Source organism: Hyperoodon ampullatus (assembly GCF_949752795.1).
Source record: "Hyperoodon ampullatus genome assembly, chromosome: 2".
In the NCBI taxonomy this organism is placed as follows: Eukaryota; Metazoa; Chordata; class Mammalia; order Artiodactyla; family Ziphiidae; genus Hyperoodon; species Hyperoodon ampullatus.
In genome coordinates this window covers 112,414,342-112,434,441 of record NC_136915.1, presented here as the reverse complement: position 1 = coordinate 112,434,441, position 20,100 = coordinate 112,414,342, and the positions used below count along the sequence as shown (strand labels likewise).

At 38.9% G+C, this 20,100-nt stretch overlaps 2 long non-coding RNA genes across 2 annotated transcripts; both read left to right on the top strand.

Moving 5' to 3' along the window:
- Positions 1–309: 309 nt before the first annotated feature.
- On the top strand, positions 310–1,903 carry LOC307070187. Its single transcript, XR_013811533.1, has 2 exons — positions 310–552; positions 1,307–1,903. It is a non-coding gene; the product is annotated as an uncharacterized lncRNA (long non-coding RNA).
- A 5,347-nt stretch (positions 1,904–7,250) lies between these two features.
- LOC307049191 lies at positions 7,251–8,831 on the top strand. Its single transcript, XR_013810737.1, has 2 exons — positions 7,251–7,493; positions 8,248–8,831. It is a non-coding gene; the product is annotated as an uncharacterized lncRNA (long non-coding RNA).
- The last annotated feature ends 11,269 nt before the right edge of the window (positions 8,832–20,100 follow it).

Genomic DNA, 20,100 nt, shown 5'->3' with positions numbered 1-20,100 from the left:
CATTTTAGAAGAGAAGATACTTCACTTAGCAAGCCATGGATCAAGAGGAAATGCATTATAAATAAGATGGGCTTGAGATAAAGAGAAAGGTGTCACCAGGTAGCCAGGCCCTTCTCAAACCAGCATGTACAAATAAATGGCCACCAGTTCAAGTGCAACTAGGCAGGCAGATTTAGAAGTCAAGGAAAGTGAAAGATAGAAAAGGGTCATCTTCCCCAATCAAGAAACGGAACCTTTGTCTACAAGTTAGAGAAGCTTCGAAATCCTCCCACTGCCATAAACCACTGAAACGGAGAAATAAGGCAGGGACTCTGTGAGTCATGAGAACATAATCTAGTGAGGAGATGCTGGCGCAGGACATTACCTGTTTTCAGAGTCCCTGCCAAGCCAGTTAAGGATGGATTTGCATTTGGTTGGGAAATGACTGAATCAGGCCAGTTTTGGTAGCTCCGCTTCCCCCTGGGTGGGGCAGCAAACCCCAATAAAAAGGGCCTCTGCTGCACGACAGCTATCTTCCTTCTGCTCGAGTTCCGATTGACTTTGGATATCCTGGTGAGTCTGATTCTTCAGTTCAACTTTGTTCTCGGGCCCCTGAATGTTGAGTTTATGCTGGAGACAGCAAATTTGATGGGTCCAAAGTTATGATCATGGGTGTAATGCTCCTTAGTGGTTGGGAACTTGGAATCTGCGCCCAATGTTCTATTGTATTTAGTAGATTTCTGAAACCTAGTTTGAATTCCTCTATTGAAAAAGAAATTAACAGGAAATTTTGACATGAAGGGATAAAGAGTAAAGTATTTACATTTTTCTATGCCTTTCTCTCAGACCTCTGCTGTGATTTCAGAGGCATTTATCTTAGAAGGTGTGATGCCCTTACATTCATCCTGATTGCCCTTTGCTTTGTACATAAGTAATCCTGTCGGGACCTCATAAGAAAAAATGGTGATAGAAATTGCTTGTGAGCTAGCCCAGGAGTCTAGAATTTGTGATGGCTGTTTTTGAAGATGACGTGTTCATTAAAAAAAAGAAGAAGAAAGAAACCAAAAGAGAAAACATTGCTTGTTTCTTTTAAAGAAAGCTATTTTCTTTGGAAATGTTGTATGAGAAAAGACAATGTTTTCTCCGGGCTGATGAATAGATTTGCTAAAGAACGAGAGAGAAGTCAGAAATTCATTAAAAGGTATTAAAGAGATTAAAACCCGTACTTAGAGACTGGAGAGATACTGTCTATTTGAGTTATAAAAGCTTTGGCTCTTCTCTCTGAAGGAATTCCTTCTTGTGAACACGGTCATATACTTTCTTTCAGATATTAAGACCCCAGAAAAATGTCTTCTCAACAGCAGCAATGCAAGCAGCAGGACAAGCAAACTCCAGTGTGCCCAACTAAGTGCCCTGATCCTTGCTCACCTACCAAGGGTTCAGACCCTTGCCCACCTATAAAGTGCACTGAGAAATGCCCTCCTGTGACACCTCCCCAGCAATGCCAGCAGAAGTGCCCACCCAAGAACAAGTAACAGCTTCAGCTTTTATCTGCATCTGGAAAGGATAAGGACAATCGGCTCACCTAGTTCCACAGCCCCACCTTCATCTTCTCTTCAAAGCCTATCATGGATACAGAAGAAGCTTTCCACCCTTCAGCCTGCAGTGTGAGTGTGGTGATTCTTGGCGGTCAGAGGTTTCCTATCTGAGTCTGCTATGCTGCTTCCCTCTGGGAGGTATTCAAGAAAGCATCACAGAGCCTCAGAAGGAAGAGCAGTATCTCTCCTCCTGGGTACCCTCTGAGGATTCTCTCACTGTCTTCTGTGTCTGTCTGTCACCTGGGCAGCGGTTTCTACCAGATGAGCAATTGTTACTTATCCTCCATTTCCTGAATAAAACACACTTCATTTTTGTGATGGTAAAAGTATTTTCTTTCTTTTAAAACCTGCTTTTAGCCATATCATATCATAATTTTGGTTGATTTCTATCCTTTTTCGATCCAAATTTCAGGCTCCCACAACCAGTGTTATACGAATTTTGAGTTATATCCATGATTATTTGTATATAATTTCATATCCAGGTTATTTTCTTAATTATTGTTTGATTGATTTGAGCAACAAATTATTTAACTCCTCAGAAGTTCAATCCCTTTATTAAAATGTGGGGAAAATCACATATACAGTGCCAACAGGCTTAGGCATAAAATTTACATGAATGTGTGTAATTCAGTTACCAAAATGCCGGGCACATATTTGGGACTTTTTGAGGAGGCCAATTATCATTGTCTGTGTCATCATGCCTGTAACCACCATCACCACCACCACAGTGTTTGCTCTAGAAGGAAAGAGGTTCAGACATACCTAGTACAGCGCATAAGGTGATTCTTAAACTATATTACACTTGCATATTCTGTGTTCCTATTCTTTTCCAAAATAACGGTATTTATAATATCATATGAAATATTAAAGGCTTTGGGAAATTATTGGGATATTCTGCATAAAATTATAGTAGTTCTGAAAACATGGGCAGTACAAATAAAGGGAAGTTTCAAGGGTCCTTACCATGCACAGTGCTGCCTGCTCTCCATGTGCACAACACGTTCTTCTTACTGCAAACCTCAACAACCTCAGTGTCTTATTATATTTTTTCACGTCTGAAATTGCTTTCTTGACTGATTTGACCCCACTTTTGAGGTACACTGGGGATTCCACTCTTTATCTAGATTTACAAAATGACTGTTGCTATGCAGCTTGTTTTCTAAGTGAGTAGCTTACAGGTCCAGTAAGCGGTGAAAAGGGATGTGTTCTTTAAGCATATCTCTTCTTGTGGTCCTAGAAGTAAAGGAGTCCAAGATGCCAGAACTGCAGGAAAAAAAACGATGTCCCGATTACTGCCCGATGCTTATGAGACAATTGTATGAGTGAGATATCAACACTGATATTTGGGAGTTGTCTCTCCTGTAGCTAGTGTTATTTGACCTGACACAGAAATTAGTGTTTGAGAAGGGATGCTTCTGTAACATATCTTAAAATTATGGCATTGGCGTAGAGTCTGGAGGTGTTAAGCAAGGAATCTGATATTGGAAGCCATAAATGTGGTGATACATTTTATTCAATGGGAAAATATTTGCAGTAAATTTTGTCCATGGTATTCTGAGAGGCAGACCAAATATTGGTCACTTGTTGACTTGATTGGGGTATTTCAATAAATATATGTTCAGGAAAAAAAATTCTGGTTGGCAGGTCAGAAATAAAAAAAAAAAATGAATAGGAAAAAATACAGCCCAGATATTCAAAACCTTGTTGAATTAGGAAAGTCAACACTTGTAAGCCGTAAAGAGTAAGAGATGAGGTTAGAAGTGGTTTTGAACTTGAAGTCCAATTTCAGTTGACTGTAACAACAGAGAAAAGAGACAGAAGTTGTAGTCTTTCCAACTATGTGCCAGGCAGCCTCATGGTAGTTAAATTATGTTCAGGGACCAAGGCAGCAATTTAATCAGGCCAGAAAATTACTTCCAGAAAAGGACCTGAGTGTGGTCCCTGGGACACAGAAATGATTGGAGGAATGAATGATGTCCGGTGTCTAATAAGTTTTTGAGGGAAATGACAACTAAATAAACTATGTGCCAAAACGAAAAAGACTGATTTTTCAAGAATTGTAATGACATTCCAGCCCTCTTTCCCCAATTTATACCCTACCACGTTCAGATGTGGTCAGTACAGGTGACTAGAAGGGATTATCCACTGTGAGAGGGATACACGGCCCACAGAGAAGAATTGTTAAGGGAAGCTCTCTCAGAGAACAGTATCAGAGCCTAAGAGAGGCAAGGAGGAGAAGGAACCCAAAGATTCTCAAACTTTGTTACTGTTTTGTAGGAGGGTTCTTCTTTCATCTTTTCGATTCGGAATTTTTGAGGTATAATTGACAAATTAAATTGGACATATTTACGGTGCATAATGGGATGATTTGACATACGTGTACTTTGTGCAGTGATTACCACCATTGGTCACTTAATACATTAATCACTTCAACATTAACCATTTAAATATGTCTATGTCTGTGTATTTGTGTGTGTGTGTGTGTGTGTGATGAGAATGTTTAAGGTCTATTTTCTGAGCAAGTTTAACTACACAACTGAGTGTTATTAACTAGACTCACCATGATGTTCCATAGACTCCCAGAGCTTCTTCATCGTATGACTGCAGGCTTGTATCCATTGCCCAACATCTCCTCTTTTGCTGAACCCTTCAGCCCCTGCTGACCACCAGTTTACTCTCTGTTTCTGTGACATCTATGAGTATAGAAACACACTCTTAAATAAACAATGGCTCGAAGAAGAAATAAGAAATACATAGAAAATTCTATGGGGTGAATGAAAATGCAAAGAAAACATAGAAGAAATTTAGGGATAAATGTAATGCAGCGTATAGAGAGCAAATTATGGCTGGAGGCATCTATGTTGCAAAAGATAAAAGATCACAAATCAGTAACCTGAAAGACATGTATGCATGTCTGTGGGTATATGAAACTAGAAAACTCCTAACACTGAATACAGCAAAACATAAGCAGTGATTTTTCTTGGCAGTTTATTAGACGTGTTCATTTTTGAACAACTTTATGTTTTCCCAATTATAAATTATATACTGTAATTTCATTTTTATAACCAGCTATTATAATATTTAAATTTTTATAGTAGTGAACATGTGGCTGAGCTTGAGGGACAGGTTAGGTCCTGGACTTCTGGCACATGCTTAGCTGGTGACTCTTCTGAAGTCTCAAGTGTCTCCTCTTTCTCTTTCTCTCCTCTTCTTCCTCCTTTCCCATTATAAAACGACATTCCTCAGAAGCTTGCAGATTAGTTGCTCAAGACACGTTACTAGGCCAGTTCTTCCTTCTGACTGCAGGTAGAATTATGAAAGCTATGAAAGGATTCTTACTAAATGCATGGGCAACATGTCAAAGTACCAACTTGGACAGTTATGTTGTATATATGGGGCAGTGAAGGTAATGTGGCAGGTTGAGGGTTCTGGAGGGTTGAAAAAGAAGACAGAGAATAAACAGTGAAAACCTTTTTCTATTACTGTCTTCAAAGTCATAAAGCATGTTTGGAAAAAGCAGAAGAAAGCAAGTATATCAGATGAGCCCTAAGCCCATATTTCATCTAGATTTCAGACCTTAATGCTCTGACCTTCTCTCCACTCCCAACCCCACTCTCAATCACTTATATGTGACGCTGTGAGTCTTAAATGTTATCTTATATCTATTTTTGGTTTCACACAATTGAAACCTGATATTTACTTATGGAATACAAGGGATTTATTTCCTGATAAAGGAATTTTAAGCGCACGACAGCGGTCTAGGGAAGTGTTCGTGTCAGGTGAGAGGGACATCCTGATTCCATGAAACATGTGTTCCCACATTCCACAGTAATATAAAATGAGAGTTGCAAATTAGTTCTAAACCAGACAGGGCCCTTCACCAACCATGACCCATCACAAGAAGCTTCAGTGCCCAAGGGGACAGCAGAGAAAAGAGTAGTGTTCAGGTCCAGGAGAGAAGAGAGGAACTGTAGAAGAACTGTTGACAACTAAATTCTGAAAAGGTAGAAATAAGATATTTGGAGAACATGCTAGGGCACTGGATCCTGACTTCAGTTATTTGCTACAAGCTCATTATATTTGCCATAATTCCACATCAGATGTGTCATGTAACATTAGTAATTTCTACTTTAACTTCACTTTATAGTAATTTGGAAAATTTGTAATTTTAATTGACCATAGGTAATCATGTACATGATAAGGCAGATGAAATATTCAAATTAAAGATTGCAAAATATAAATATATATATACATACAGAAATATGTTACAGAAAGTGAGAGACAGTGAGAGATAGAGATAGAGAGAGAGAGACAGAGAGAGAGAGAGAGATTGATTGAGAGAGAAGAGAGATTACAAAGTTTGGCAAACTCAAAATCTGCAGAGCTGAGAGACTTCTGGAAGCCCATGCAACAGGAGAATCATCTTTTACCTCGGTGATGGTCAGCCTTGTTCCATTCAGGAGGTCAGTGGATTGGAAGAGGAATTCCCACCCTATAGAGGGCAACCGCCTTTACTCAGGCCACTGATGTAAATAATACTCTCGTGCAAAAGCATCCTTACAGAAACACCCAGAATAATGTTTCAGCAGATAACCGGGGACCATATTGCCAGGGAAGGTGACCCATAAATTAACCACCAAACTTTTCTTCCATCACACTGACAAATTGTATGAAGAATGTAGAGCAGGAAATACGCTTATTTGACATATGTTCCACGGTGAGCGAAATGGAAAATGTAAAACGTAGGTTAAAATTTTAACAAAATTATTATTAATCATGAAGAAGTTTTATATGAATGGCAATGAACTTCAGTGACTGCATGTTTAAAAAAGGAATATCAAGTTTCTCTTGAATTTACCCCTAGATTTGATGTGAAACGACATGTATTTAAATAATTCGTAAATATTAAATACATATAAAATTAGAGACTTGAATGGCATTGCCTATTAGATAGGGTTTTCCAAAAATTTCAAAGGGACAGGAAGCCAGAATACTTAAAGACCCCTCTGAGCTTTCTTCAAAAGTTGAAGAAATCCAAAGAGATCCTTTGGGAGAAATTAGGTAAGAGCAGGTGGTATATCACGTTTGGGAGGTATGAGTAAAAGGCTTGGTTTGTATTGTAAGTCTAAGTTGTGATCTGCCAGCTGATTGGAATTATGGTAGGTGATGCTACGCACGTAGTGACCTCCTTGTGGCCGGAAGTGAAACAGATTTACCAAATTCATAGGAATGTGACTGCTGGATGTTCTTAATTTGAAGGAGCAAAGCAATGAAAGGTGGTCCCTTGAGGTCATCACTTTATTAAACGTATCTAAGTATCACGGTGGGAAGTCATCGGAGATGATCTGCAACCCTCCTTCAGTCCATTTTAGAAGAGAAGATACTTCACTTAGCAAGCCATGGATCAAGAGGAAATGCATTATAAATAAGATGGGCTTGAGATAAAGAGAAAGGTGTCACCAGGTAGCCAGGCCCTTCTCAAACCAGCATGTACAAATAAATGGCCACCAGTTCAAGTGCAACTAGGCAGGCAGATTTAGAAGTCAAGGAAAGTGAAAGATAGAAAAGGGTCATCTTCCCCAATCAAGAAACGGAACCTTTGTCTACAAGTTAGAGAAGCTTCGAAATCCTCCCACTGCCATAAACCACTGAAACGGAGAAATAAGGCAGGGACTCTGTGAGTCATGAGAACATAATCTAGTGAGGAGATGCTGGCGCAGGACATTACCTGTTTTCAGAGTCCCTGCCAAGCCAGTTAAGGATGGATTTGCATTTGGTTGGGAAATGACTGAATCAGGCCAGTTTTGGTAGCTCCGCTTCCCCCTGGGTGGGGCAGCAAACCCCAATAAAAAGGGCCTCTGCTGCACGACAGCTATCTTCCTTCTGCTCGAGTTCCGATTGACTTTGGATATCCTGGTGAGTCTGATTCTTCAGTTCAACTTTGTTCTCGGGCCCCTGAATGTTGAGTTTATGCTGGAGACAGCAAATTTGATGGGTCCAAAGTTATGATCATGGGTGTAATGCTCCTTAGTGGTTGGGAACTTGGAATCTGCGCCCAATGTTCTATTGTATTTAGTAGATTTCTGAAACCTAGTTTGAATTCCTCTATTGAAAAAGAAATTAACAGGAAATTTTGACATGAAGGGATAAAGAGTAAAGTATTTACATTTTTCTATGCCTTTCTCTCAGACCTCTGCTGTGATTTCAGAGGCATTTATCTTAGAAGGTGTGATGCCCTTACATTCATCCTGATTGCCCTTTGCTTTGTACATAAGTAATCCTGTCGGGACCTCATAAGAAAAAATGGTGATAGAAATTGCTTGTGAGCTAGCCCAGGAGTCTAGAATTTGTGATGGCTGTTTTTGAAGATGACGTGTTCATTAAAAAAAAGAAGAAGAAAGAAACCAAAAGAGAAAACATTGCTTGTTTCTTTTAAACAAAGCTATTTTCTTTGGAAATGTTGTATGAGAAAAGACAATGTTTTCTCCGGGCTGATGAATAGATTTGCTAAAGAACGAGAGAGAAGTCAGAAATTCATTAAAAGGTATTAAAGAGATTAAAACCCGTACTTAGAGACTGGAGAGATACTGTCTATTTGAGTTATAAAAGCTTTGGCTCTTCTCTCTGAAGGAATTCCTTCTTGTGAACACGGTCATATACTTTCTTTCAGGTATTAAGACCCCAGAAAAATGTCTTCTCAACAGCAGCAATGCAAGCAGCAGGACAAGCAAACTCCAGTGTGCCCAACTAAGTGCCCTGATCCTTGCTCACCTACCAAGGGTTCAGACCCTTGCCCACCTATAAAGTGCACTGAGAAATGCCCTCCTGTGACACCTCCCCAGCAATGCCAGCAGAAGTGCCCACCCAAGAACAAGTAACAGCTTCAGCTTTTATCTGCATCTGGAAAGGATAAGGACAATCGGCTCACCTAGTTCCACAGCCCCACCTTCATCTTCTCTTCAAAGCCTATCATGGATACAGAAGAAGCTTTCCACCCTTCAGCCTGCAGTGTGAGTGTGGTGATTCTTGACGGTCAGAGGTTTCCTATCTGAGTCTGCTATGCTGCTTCCCTCTGGGAGGTATTCAAGAAAGCATCACAGAGCCTCAGAAGGAAGAGCAGTATCTCTCCTCCTGGGTACCCTCTGAGGATTCTCTCACTGTCTTCTGTGTCTGTCTGTCACCTGGGCAGCGGTTTCTACCAGATGAGCAATTGTTACTTATCCTCCATTTCCTGAATAAAACACACTTCATTTTTGTGATGGTAAAAGTATTTTCTTTCTTTTAAAACCTGCTTTTAGCCATATCATATCATAATTTTGGTTGATTTCTATCCTTTTTCGATCCAAATTTCAGGCTCCCACAACCAGTGTTATACGAATTTTGAGTTATATCCATGATTATTTGTATATAATTTCATATCCAGGTTATTTTCTTAATTATTGTTTGATTGATTTGAGCAACAAATTATTTAACTCCTCAGAAGTTCAATCCCTTTATTAAAATGTGGGGAAAATCACATATACAGTGCCAACAGGCTTAGGCATAAAATTTACATGAATGTGTGTAATTCAGTTACCAAAATGCCGGGCACATATTTGGGACTTTTTGAGGAGGCCAATTATCATTGTCTGTGTCATCATGCCTGTAACCACCATCACCACCACCACAATGTTTGCTCTAGAAGGAAAGAGGTTCAGACATACCTAGTACAGCGCATAAGGTGATTCTTAAACTATATTACACTTGCATATTCTGTGTTCCTATTCTTTTCCAAAATAACGGTATTTATAATATCATATGAAATATTAAAGGCTTTGGGAAATTATTGGGATATTCTGCATAAAATTATAGTAGTTCTGAAAACATGGGCAGTACAAATAAAGGGAAGTTTCAAGGGTCCTTACCATGCACAGTGCTGCCTGCTCTCCATGTGCACAACACGTTCTTCTTACTGCAAACCTCAACAACCTCAGTGTCTTATTATATTTTTTCACGTCTGAAATTGCTTTCTTGACTGATTTGACCCCACTTTTGAGGTACACTGGGGATTCCACTCTTTATCTAGATTTACAAAATGACTGTTGCTATGCAGCTTGTTTTCTAAGTGAGTAGCTTACAGGTCCAGTAAGCGGTGAAAAGGGATGTGTTCTTTAAGCATATCTCTTCTTGTGGTCCTAGAAGTAAAGGAGTCCAAGATGCCAGAACTGCAGGAAAGAAAAGATGTCCCGATTACTGCCCGATGCTTATGAGACAATTGTATGAGTGAGATATCAACACTGATATTTGGGAGTTGTCTCTCCTGTAGCTAGTGTTATTTGACCTGACACAGAAATTAGTGTTTGAGGAGGGATGCTTCCATAACATATCTTAAAATTATGGCATTGGCTTAGAGTCTGGAGGTGGTTGGCAAGAATTTGATATTAGAAGCCATAATTGTGGTGATACATTTTATTCAATGGGAAAATATTTGCAGTAATATTTGTCCATGGTATTCTGAGAGGCAAACCAAATATTGGTCACTTGTTGACTTGATCGGGGTATTTCAATAAATATATGTTCAGGAAAAAAATTCTGGTTGGCAGGTCAGAAATATTAAAAAATGAAAAGAAAAAAATACAGCTTAGATATTCAAAACCTTGTTGAATTAGGAAAGTCAACACTTGTAAGCCGTAAAGAGTAAGAGATGAGGTTAGAAGTGGTTTTGAAATTGAAGTCCAACTTCCGTTGACTGCAACAAGAGAGAAAAGAGACAGAAGTTGTAGTCTTTCCACCTTTGTTCCAGGGAGCCTCATGGTAGTTGAATTGTGTTCAGGGATCAAGGCAGCAATTTAATCAGGCCAGAAAAGTACTTCCAGGAAAGGACCTGAGTGAGGTCCCTGGGACACAGAAATGATTGGAGGAATGAATGATGTCGGGTGTCTAATAAGTTTTTGAGGGAAATGACAACTAAATTAACTATGAGCCAAAACGCAAAAGACTGATTTTTCAAGAATTGTAATGACATTCCAGCCCTCTTTCCCCACTTTCCACTCTACCTATTTCACATGTGGTCAGTATATGTGACTAGAAGTGATTATCCACTGTGTGGTGGATACAAGGCCCACAGAGAAGAATTGTTAAGGGAAGCTCTCTCAGAGAACAGTATCAGAGCCTAAGAGAGGCAAGGAGAAGGAACACAAAGATTCTCAGACTTTGTTACTGTTTTGTAGGCTGGTTCTTCTTTCATCTTTTCCATCCGGTATTTTTGAGGTATAATTGACAAAGTAAATTGGACATATTTGCGTTGCATAATGGGATGATTTGATATATGTGTACTTTGTGCAGTGATTACCACCATTGGTCACTTAATACATTAACCACTTCAACATTAATCATTTAAATATGTCTATGTCTATGTATTTGTGTGTGTGTGTGTGTGTGTGTGTGTGTGTGTGTGTGTGATGAGAATCCTTAAGGTCTATTTTTTGAGCAAATTTCAACTACACAACTGAGTGTTATTAACTAGACTCACCATGATGTTCCATGGACTCCCAGAGCTTCTTCAGTGTATGCCTGCAGGCTTGTACACATTGCCCAACATCTCTTTTGCTGAACCCCTCAGCCCCTGCTAACCACCATTCTTCTCTCTGTTTCTGTGACATCTATGAGTTTGGTTACACACTCCTAAGTAAACAGTGGGTCGAGGAAGAAATAAGAAATACATAGAAAATAGTTTGGGATGAATGAAAATGCAAAGAAAACATAGAAGACCTTTAGGGATAAATGTAATGCAGCACATAGAGAGCAACTTATGGCTGGAGGCATCTATGTAGCAAAAGATAAAAGATCTCAAATCAGTAACCTGAAAGACATGTATGCATGTCTGTGGGTTTATGAAACTAGGAAACACCTAACACTAAATACAGCAAAATATAAGCAGTGATTTTTCTTGGCAGTTTATTAGACGTTTTCATTTTGGAACAATATTATGTTTTCCCAATTATATATTATACACTGTAATTTCATTTCTATAACCCGCTATTATAATATTTAAATATTTTATAGTAGTGAACATGTGGCTGAGCTTGAGGGACAGTTTAGGTCCTGGACTTCTGGAACATGCTTAGCTGGTGACCCTTCTGAAATCTCAACTGTCTCCTCTTTCTCTGTCTCTCCTCTTTCTCTTTCTCTCCTCTTCATCTCCTCTTCTTCCTCCTTTCCCATTATAAAATGACATTCGTCAGAAGCTTGCTGATTAATTGACCAAGACACGTTACTACGCCAGTTCTTCCTTCTGACTGCAGGTTGAATTATGAAAGCTATGAAAGGATTCTTAGTAAATGCATGGGCAGCATGTCAAAGTACCAACTTGGACAGTTATGTTGTATATATGGGGCAGTGAAGGTAATGTGGCAGGTTGAGGGTTCTGGAGGGTTGAAAAAGAAGACAGAGAATAAACAGTGAAAACCTTTTTCAATTACTGTCTTCAAAGCTATAAAGCATGTTTGGAAAGAGCAGAAGAAAGCAAGTATATCAGATGAGCCCTAAGTCCATATTTCATCTAGATTTCAGACCTTAGTGCTCTGACCTTCTCTCCACTCCCAACCCCACTCTCAATCACTTATATGTGACGCTGTTAGTCTTAAATGGTATCTTATATCTATTTTTGTTTTCACACAATTGAAACTTGATATTTACTTATGAAACACAAGGGATTTATTTCCTGATAAAGGAATTTTAAGTGCACGACAGCAGTCTAGGGTAGTGTTCGCGTCAGGTGAGAGGGACATCCTGATTCCATGAAACATGTGTTCCCACATTCCAGAGTAATATAAAATGAGAGTTGCAAATTTATTTCTAAACGAGACAGGGCACTTAAACAACCATGGCCCATCACGAGAAGCTTCAGTGCCCAAGGGAACAGCAGAGAAAAGTGTAGTGTTCATGTCCAGGAGAGAAGAGAGGAACCGTAGAAGAACTGTTGACAGCTAAATCTCTGAAAAGGTAGAAATAAGATATTTGGAGAACATGCTAGGGCACTGGATCCTGACTTCAGTTATTTGCTACAAGCTCATTATATTTGTCATAATTCCACATCAGATGTGTCATGTAACAGTAGTTTCTACTTTAACTTCACTTTATAATAACTTTGAAAATTTATAATTTTAATTGACCATAGGTAATCATGTGCATGATAAGACAGATGAAATATTCAAATTAAATATTGCAAAATATAAATATATATATACATACAGAAATATGTTACAGAAAGTGAGAGACAGTGAGACAGAGAGAGAGAGAGAGAGAGAGAGAGAGAGAGAGAGAGAGAGAGAGAGAGATTGATTGAGAGAGATAGAGAGATTACAAAGTTTGGCCATCTCAAAATCTGCAGAGCTGAAAGCCTGCTGGAAGCCCATGCAACAGGGGAATCGTCTTTTACCTCGGTGATAGTCAGCCTTGTTCTATTCAGGCCGTCATTGGATTGGAAGAGGAATTTCCTCCCTATACAGGGCAACCGCCTTTACTCAGGCCACTGATGTAAATAATACTCTCGTGCAAAAGCATCCTTACAGAAACACCCAGAATAATGTTTCAGCAGATAACCGGGGACCATATTGCCAGAGAAGGTGACCCATAAATTAACCACCAAACTTTCCTTCCATCACACTGACAAATTGTATGAAGAAAGCAGAGCAGGAAATATACTTATTTGACATATGTTCCATGGTGAGCGAAATGGAAAATATAAAACGTAGGTTAAAATTTAACAAAATTATTATTAATCATGAAGAAATTTTATGTGAATGGCAAAGAACTTCAGTGACAGTATGTTTAATAAAGGGATATCAACTTTCTCTTTATTTTAATTAAGTAAATTTATTTCGAAATAATATTGTAGATAGTACATTTCCAACAAATATTGGCCCCAGTGATTACATTTCATTTGTGTTTACAAATGTATTCAAGTCATATCATCCCTTAGGGCAATAATGTTTAGTTTTTTAAAATTTTAAAATTTTTATTTTTTTAATAGTTTCTGCTTTATAACAAAGTGAATCAGTCATACATATACATCTGTTCCCACATCCCTTCCCTCATGCATCTCCCTCCCTCCCACCCTCCCTATCAAACCCCTCCAGGTGGTCACAAAGCACCGAACTGATCTCCCTGTGCTCTGCGGCTGCTTCCCACTGTCTATCTACCTTACGTTCGGTAGTGTATATATGTCCATGCCTCTCTTTCGCTTTGTCACAGTTAACCCTTCCCTCTCCCGATATCCTCAAGTTCATTCTCAAGTATGTCTGTGTCTTTATTCCCATTTTGCCCCTAGGTTCTTCATGATATTTTTAAAAAAAATTCCATATATATGTGTTAGCATATGGTATTTGTCTTTCTCTTTCTGACTTACTTCACTCTGTATGACAGACTCTAGGTCTATCCACCTCATTACAAATAGCTCAGTTTCGTTCCTTTTTATGGCTGAGTAATATTCCATTGTATATATGTGCCATATCTTCTTTATCCATTCATCTCTTGATGGACACTTAGGTTGTTTCCATATCCAGGCTATTGTGAATAGAGCTGCAATGAACATTTTGCTACATGTCTCTTTTTGAATTATGGTTTTCTCAGGGTATATGCCTAGTAGTGGGATTGCTGGGTCATATGGTAGTTCTATTTTTAGTTTTTTAAGGAACCGCCATACTGTTCTCCATAGTGGCTGTACCAATTCTCATTCCCACCAGCAGTTCAAGAGTGTTCCCTTTTCTCCACACCCTCTCCAGCATTTATTGTTTCTAGATTTCTTGATGATGGCCATTCTGACTGGTGTGAGATGATATCTCATTGTAGTTTTGATTTACATTTCTCTAATGATTAATGATGTTGAGCATTCTTTCATGTGTTTGTTGGCAGTCTGTATATCTTCTTTGGAGAAATGCCTATTGAAGTCTTCTGCCCATTTTTGGATTGGGTTGTTTGTTTTTTTGCTATTGAGCTGCATGAGCTGTTTATAAATTTTGGAGATTAATCCTTTGTCAGTTGCTTCATTTGCAAATATTTTCTCCGATTCTGAGGGTTGTCTTTTGGTCTTGTTTATGGTTTCCTTTGCTGTGCAAAAGCTTTGAAGTTTCATTAGGTCCCATTTGTTTATCTTTGTTTTTAGTTCCATTTCTCTAGGAGGTGTGTCCAAAAGGATCTTGCTGTGATTTATGTCATAGACTGTTCTACCTATGTTTTCCTCTAAGAGTTTGATAGTTTCTGGCCTTACATTTAGGTCTTTAATCCATTTTGAGCTTATTTTTGTGTATGGTGTTAGGGAATGCTCTAATCTCATACATTTAAATGTCCCTGTCCTGTTTTCCCAGCTCCACTTATTGAAGAGGCTGTCCTTTCTCCACTGTACATTCCTGCCTCCTTTATCAAAGATAAGGTGACCATAGGTGCGTGGCTTTATCTCTGGGCTTTCTATCCTGTTCCATTGATCTATCTTTCTGTTTTTGTGGCAGTACCACACTGTCTTGATTACTGTAGCTTTGTAGTATAGTCTGAAGTCAGGGAGCCTGATTCCTCCAGCTCTGTTTTTCGTTCTCAAGATTGCTTTGGCTATTCGGGGTCTTTTGTTTTTCCAAACAAATTTTGAATTTTTTTGTTCTAGTTCTGTGAAAAATGCCAGTGGTAGTTTGATAGGGATTGCATTGAATCTGTAGGTTGCCTTGGGTAGTAGAGTCATTTTTCAATATTGATTCTTCCAATCCAGGAGCATGGTATATCTCTCCATCTGTTTGTATCATCTTTAATTTCTTTCATCAGTGTCTTATAATTTTCTGCATACAGGTCATTTGTCTCCTTAGGTAGGTTTATTCCTAGATATTTTATTCTTTTTGTTGCAATGGTAAATGGGAGTGTTTTCTTGATTTCATTTTCAGATTTTTCATCATTAGTGTACAGGAATGCCAGAGATGTCTGTGCATAAATTTTGTATCCTGCTACTTTACCAAATCATTGATTAGCTCTAGTAGTTTTCTGGTAACATCTTTAGGATTCTCTATGAATAGTATCATGTCATCTGCAAACAGTGACAGCTTTACTTCTTCTTTTCCAATTAGGATTCCTTTTATTTCCTTTTCTTCTCTGATTGCTGTGGCTAAAACTTCCAAAACTAGGTTGAATAAGAGTGGTGAGAGTGGGCAACCTTGTCTTGTTCCTGATCTTAGTGGAAATGGTTTCAGTTTTTCACCATTGAGGACGATGCTGGCTGTGGGTTTGTCATATATGGGCCTTATTATGTTGAGGAAAGTTCCCTCTATGCCTACTTTCTGCAGGGTTTTTATCATAAATGGGTGTTGAATTTTGTCGAAAGCTTTCTCTGCATCTATTTAGATGATCATAAGATTTTTCTCCTTCAACTTGTTAATATGGTGTATCACATTGATTGATTTGCGTATATTGAAGAATCCTTGCATTCCTGGAATAAACCCCACTTGATCATGGTGTATGATCCTTTTAATGTGCTGTTGGATTCTGTTTGCTAGTATTCTGTTGAAGATTTTTACATCTATGTTCATCAGTGATATTGGCCTGTAGTTTTCTTTCTTTGTGACATCCTTGCCTGTTTTATGTATCAAGGTGATGGTGGCCTCGTAGAATGACTTTGGGAATGTTCCTTCCTCTGAAATTGTTTGGAAGAGTTTGGGAAGGATGGATGTTAGCTCTTCTCTAAATGTTCGATAGAATTCGCCTGTGAAGCCATCCGGTCCCGGGCTTTTGTTTGTTGGAATATTTTTAATCACAGTTTCAATTTCAGTGCTTGTGATTGGTCTATTCATATTTTCTATTTCTTCCTGAGTCAGTCTTGGCAGGATTTGCATTTCTAAGAATTTGTCCATTTCTTCCAGGTTGTCCATTTCATTGTCATAGAGTTTCTTGTAGTAATCTCTCATGAACTTTTGTATTTCTGCAGTGTCAGTTGTTATTTCTCCTTTTTCAAATCTAATTCTATTGATTTGAGTCTTCTCCCTTTTTTTCTTGATGAGTCTGGCTAATGGTTTGTCAATTTTGTTTATCTTCTCAAAGAACCAGCTTTTAGTTTTATTGATCTTTGCTATCGTTTCCTTCATTTCTTTTTCATTTATTTCTGATCTGATCTTTATGATTTCTTTCCTTCTGCTAACTTTGGGGCTTTTTTGTTCTTCTTTCTCTAATTGCTTTAGGTGCAGGGTCAGGTTGTTTACTCGAGATGTTTCCTGTTCCTTAAGGTGGGATTGTATTGCTATAAACTTCCCCCTTAGAACTGCTTTTGCTGCGTCCCATAGGTTTTGGGTCGTCGTGTCTCCATTGTCATTTCTTTCTACGTAATTTTAAATTTCCTCTTTGATTTCTTCACTGATCACTTCGTTACTGAGTAGTGTATTGTTTAGCCTCCACGTGTTTGTATTTTTTACAGATCTTTTCCTGTAATTGATGTCTAGTCTCATAGCATTGTGGTCGGAAAAGATACTTGATACAATTTCAATTTTCTTAAATTTACCAAGGCTTGATTTGTGACCCAAGATATGATCTATCCTGGAGAATGTTCCATGAGCACTTGAGAAAAATGTGTATTCTGTTGTTTTTGGATCGAATGTCCTATAAATATCAATTAAGTCCATCTTGTTTAATGTATCATTTAAAGCTTGTGTTTCCTTATTTATTTTCATTTTGGATGATCTGTCCATTGGTGAAAGTGGGGTGTTAAAGTCCCCTACTATGATTGTGTTACTGTCGATTTCCCCTTTTATGGCTGTTAGTGTTTGCCTTATGTATTGAGGTGCTCCTATGTAGGGTGCATAAATATTTACAATTGTTATATCTTCTTCTTGGATCGATCCCTTTATCATTATATAGTGTCCTTCTTTGTCTCTTCTAATAGTCTTTATTTTAAAGTCTATTTTGTCTGATATAAGAATTGCTACTGCAGCTTTCTTTTGATTTCCATTTGCATGGAATATCTTTTTCCATCCCCTTACTTTCAATCTGTATGTATCTCTAGGTCTGAAGTGGGTCTCTTGTAGACAGCATATATATGGGTCTTGTTTTTGTATCCATTCAGCCAACCTGTGTCTTTTGATGGGAGCATTTTGTCCATTTATATTTAAGGTAATTATTGGTATGTATGTTCCTATTCCCATTTCCTTAATTGCTTTGGGTTCGTTGTTGTAGGTATATTCCTTCTGTTGTGTTTCTTGCCTAGAGAAGTTCCTTTAGCATTTGTTGTAAAGCTGGTTTTGTGGTGCTGAACTCTCTCAGCTTTTGCTTGTCTGTAAACGTTTTAATTTCTCCATCAAATCTGAATGAGATCCTTGCTGGGTAGAGTAATCTTGGTTGCAGTTTTCTCTCCTTCATCACTTTAAGTATGTCCTGCCACTGCCTTCTGGCTTGTAGAGTTTCTGCTGAGAGATCAGCTGTTAACCTGATGGGGATTCCCTTGTGTGTTATTTGTTTTTTTCCCCTTGCTGCTTTCAATATGATTTCTTTGTGTTTAATTTTTGACAGTTTGATTAATATGTGTCTTGGCGTATCTCTCCTTGGATTTATTCTGTATGGGACTCTCTGTGCCTCCTGGACTTGATTAACTATTTCCTTTCCCATATTAGGGAAGTTTTCAACTATAATCTCTTCAAATATTTTCTCAGTCCCTTTATTTTTCTCTTCTTCTTCTGGAACCCCTATAATTCGAATGTTGGTGCGTTTAATGTTGTCCCAGACGTCTCTAAGACTGTCCTCTGTTCTTTTCATTCTGTTTTCTTTATTTTGCTCTGCAGCAGTTATTTCCACTGTTTTATCTTCCACCTCACTTATCCGTTCTTCTGCCTCAGTTATTCTGCTATTGATCCCATCTAGAGTATTTTTCATTTCCTTTATTGTGTTTTTAATTGATGCTTGATTCATCTTTAGTTGTTCTAGGTCGTTGTTAACTGTTTCTTGCATTTTGTCTATTCTATTTCCAAGATTTGGATCTTGGAAATAGAATCTTGGATCAGCTTTACTATCATTATTCTGAATTCTTTTTCAGGTAGACTACCTATTACCTCTTCAATTGTTAGGTGTGGTAGGTTTTTATCTTGCTCCTTCACCTGCTGTGTGTTTTTCTGTCTTCTCATTTTGCTTATGTTACTGTGTTTGGGGTCTCCTTTTTGCAGGCTGCAGATTCATAGTTCCTGTTGTTTTTGGTGTCTGTCCCCAGTGGCTAAGGTTGTTTCAGTAGGTTGTGTAGGCTTCCTGGTGGGGGGGACTAATGCCTGTGTTCTGGTGGTTGAGGCTCGATCTTGTCTTTCTGGTGGACAGGTCCACCTCTGGTGGTGTGTTTTGGGGTGCCTGTGGCCTTATTATGTTTTTAGGTAGCCTCTCGGCTAATGGGTGGCGTTGTGTTCCTGCCTTGCTAGTTGCTTGGCATAGGGTGACCAGCACTGTAGCTTGCTGGTCGTTGACTGAAGCGTGGTGCTGGTGTTGAGATGGAGATCTCTGGGAGATTTTCACTGCTTGATATTATGAGGAGCTGGGAGGTCTCTTGTGGACCCGTGTCCTGAAGTTGGCTCTCCCACTTCAGAGGCACAGCACTGACTCCTGGCTGCAGCACCAAGAGCCTTTCATCCACCCGGCTCAGAATAACAGGGAGAAAAAGTAGAAAGAAAGAATTAGTAGAAGAAAGAAAGAGAGAGGGAAAGAAAGGAAGAAGGGAAGAAAGGATGGAAGGAAGTAAGAAAGAAAGAAAGGAGGGAGGGAGGGAGGAAGGATGGAAAGAAAGAAAGAAAGAAAGGAGGGAGGGAGGGAGGAATGAAAGCTAAAGGAAGAGTGAATGGAAGAAGGGATGGAGGGAGGGAGGAAGGAAAGAAAGAAAGAAAGACAGGAGGGAGGGAGGGAGGAAGGAAAGAAAAAGAAAGTGGAAAGAAGAAGGGTGGGATGGAGGGAGGGAGGAAAGAAAAAGAAAGAAGGAAAGGAGGAGCGGAGGGAGGGAGGGAGGAAGGGAAAGTAGGAGAAAAAAGAAAGAGCAGGTAAAGTAAAATAGAATAAAGTATGACATATAGTAGCATTATTAAAATTAAAAAGTAATTATTGAAAAAAAACGGACAGATAGAACCCTGGGACATATGGTGGAAGCAAAGCTATACAGAGAGAATCTTACACAGAAGATTACACATACACATTCACAAAAAGAGAGCAGGGGGAAAAATCAAAAATCTTGCTCTCCAAGTCCACCTCCTCAATTTGGGATAATTCATTGTAAAAAGAGGAAAAGGGCGAGAAGTCTGAAATCTTGCTCTCTAAGTCCATCTCCTTAATTTGGTATCATTCGTTGTAAAAAGAGGAAAAGGGGGGAAAGTCTTAAATCTTGTCCTCAAAGTCCACTTCCTCAATTTGGGATGATTCGCTGTCCATTCATGCACTCCACAGACGCAGGCCACATCAAGTGGACCGTGGAGATTTAATCCACTGCCTCCGAGGCTGCACAGAGAGATTTCCCTGTCTCTTCCCTGCTCTCACAGCTCCCGAGTCTCAGCGTTGG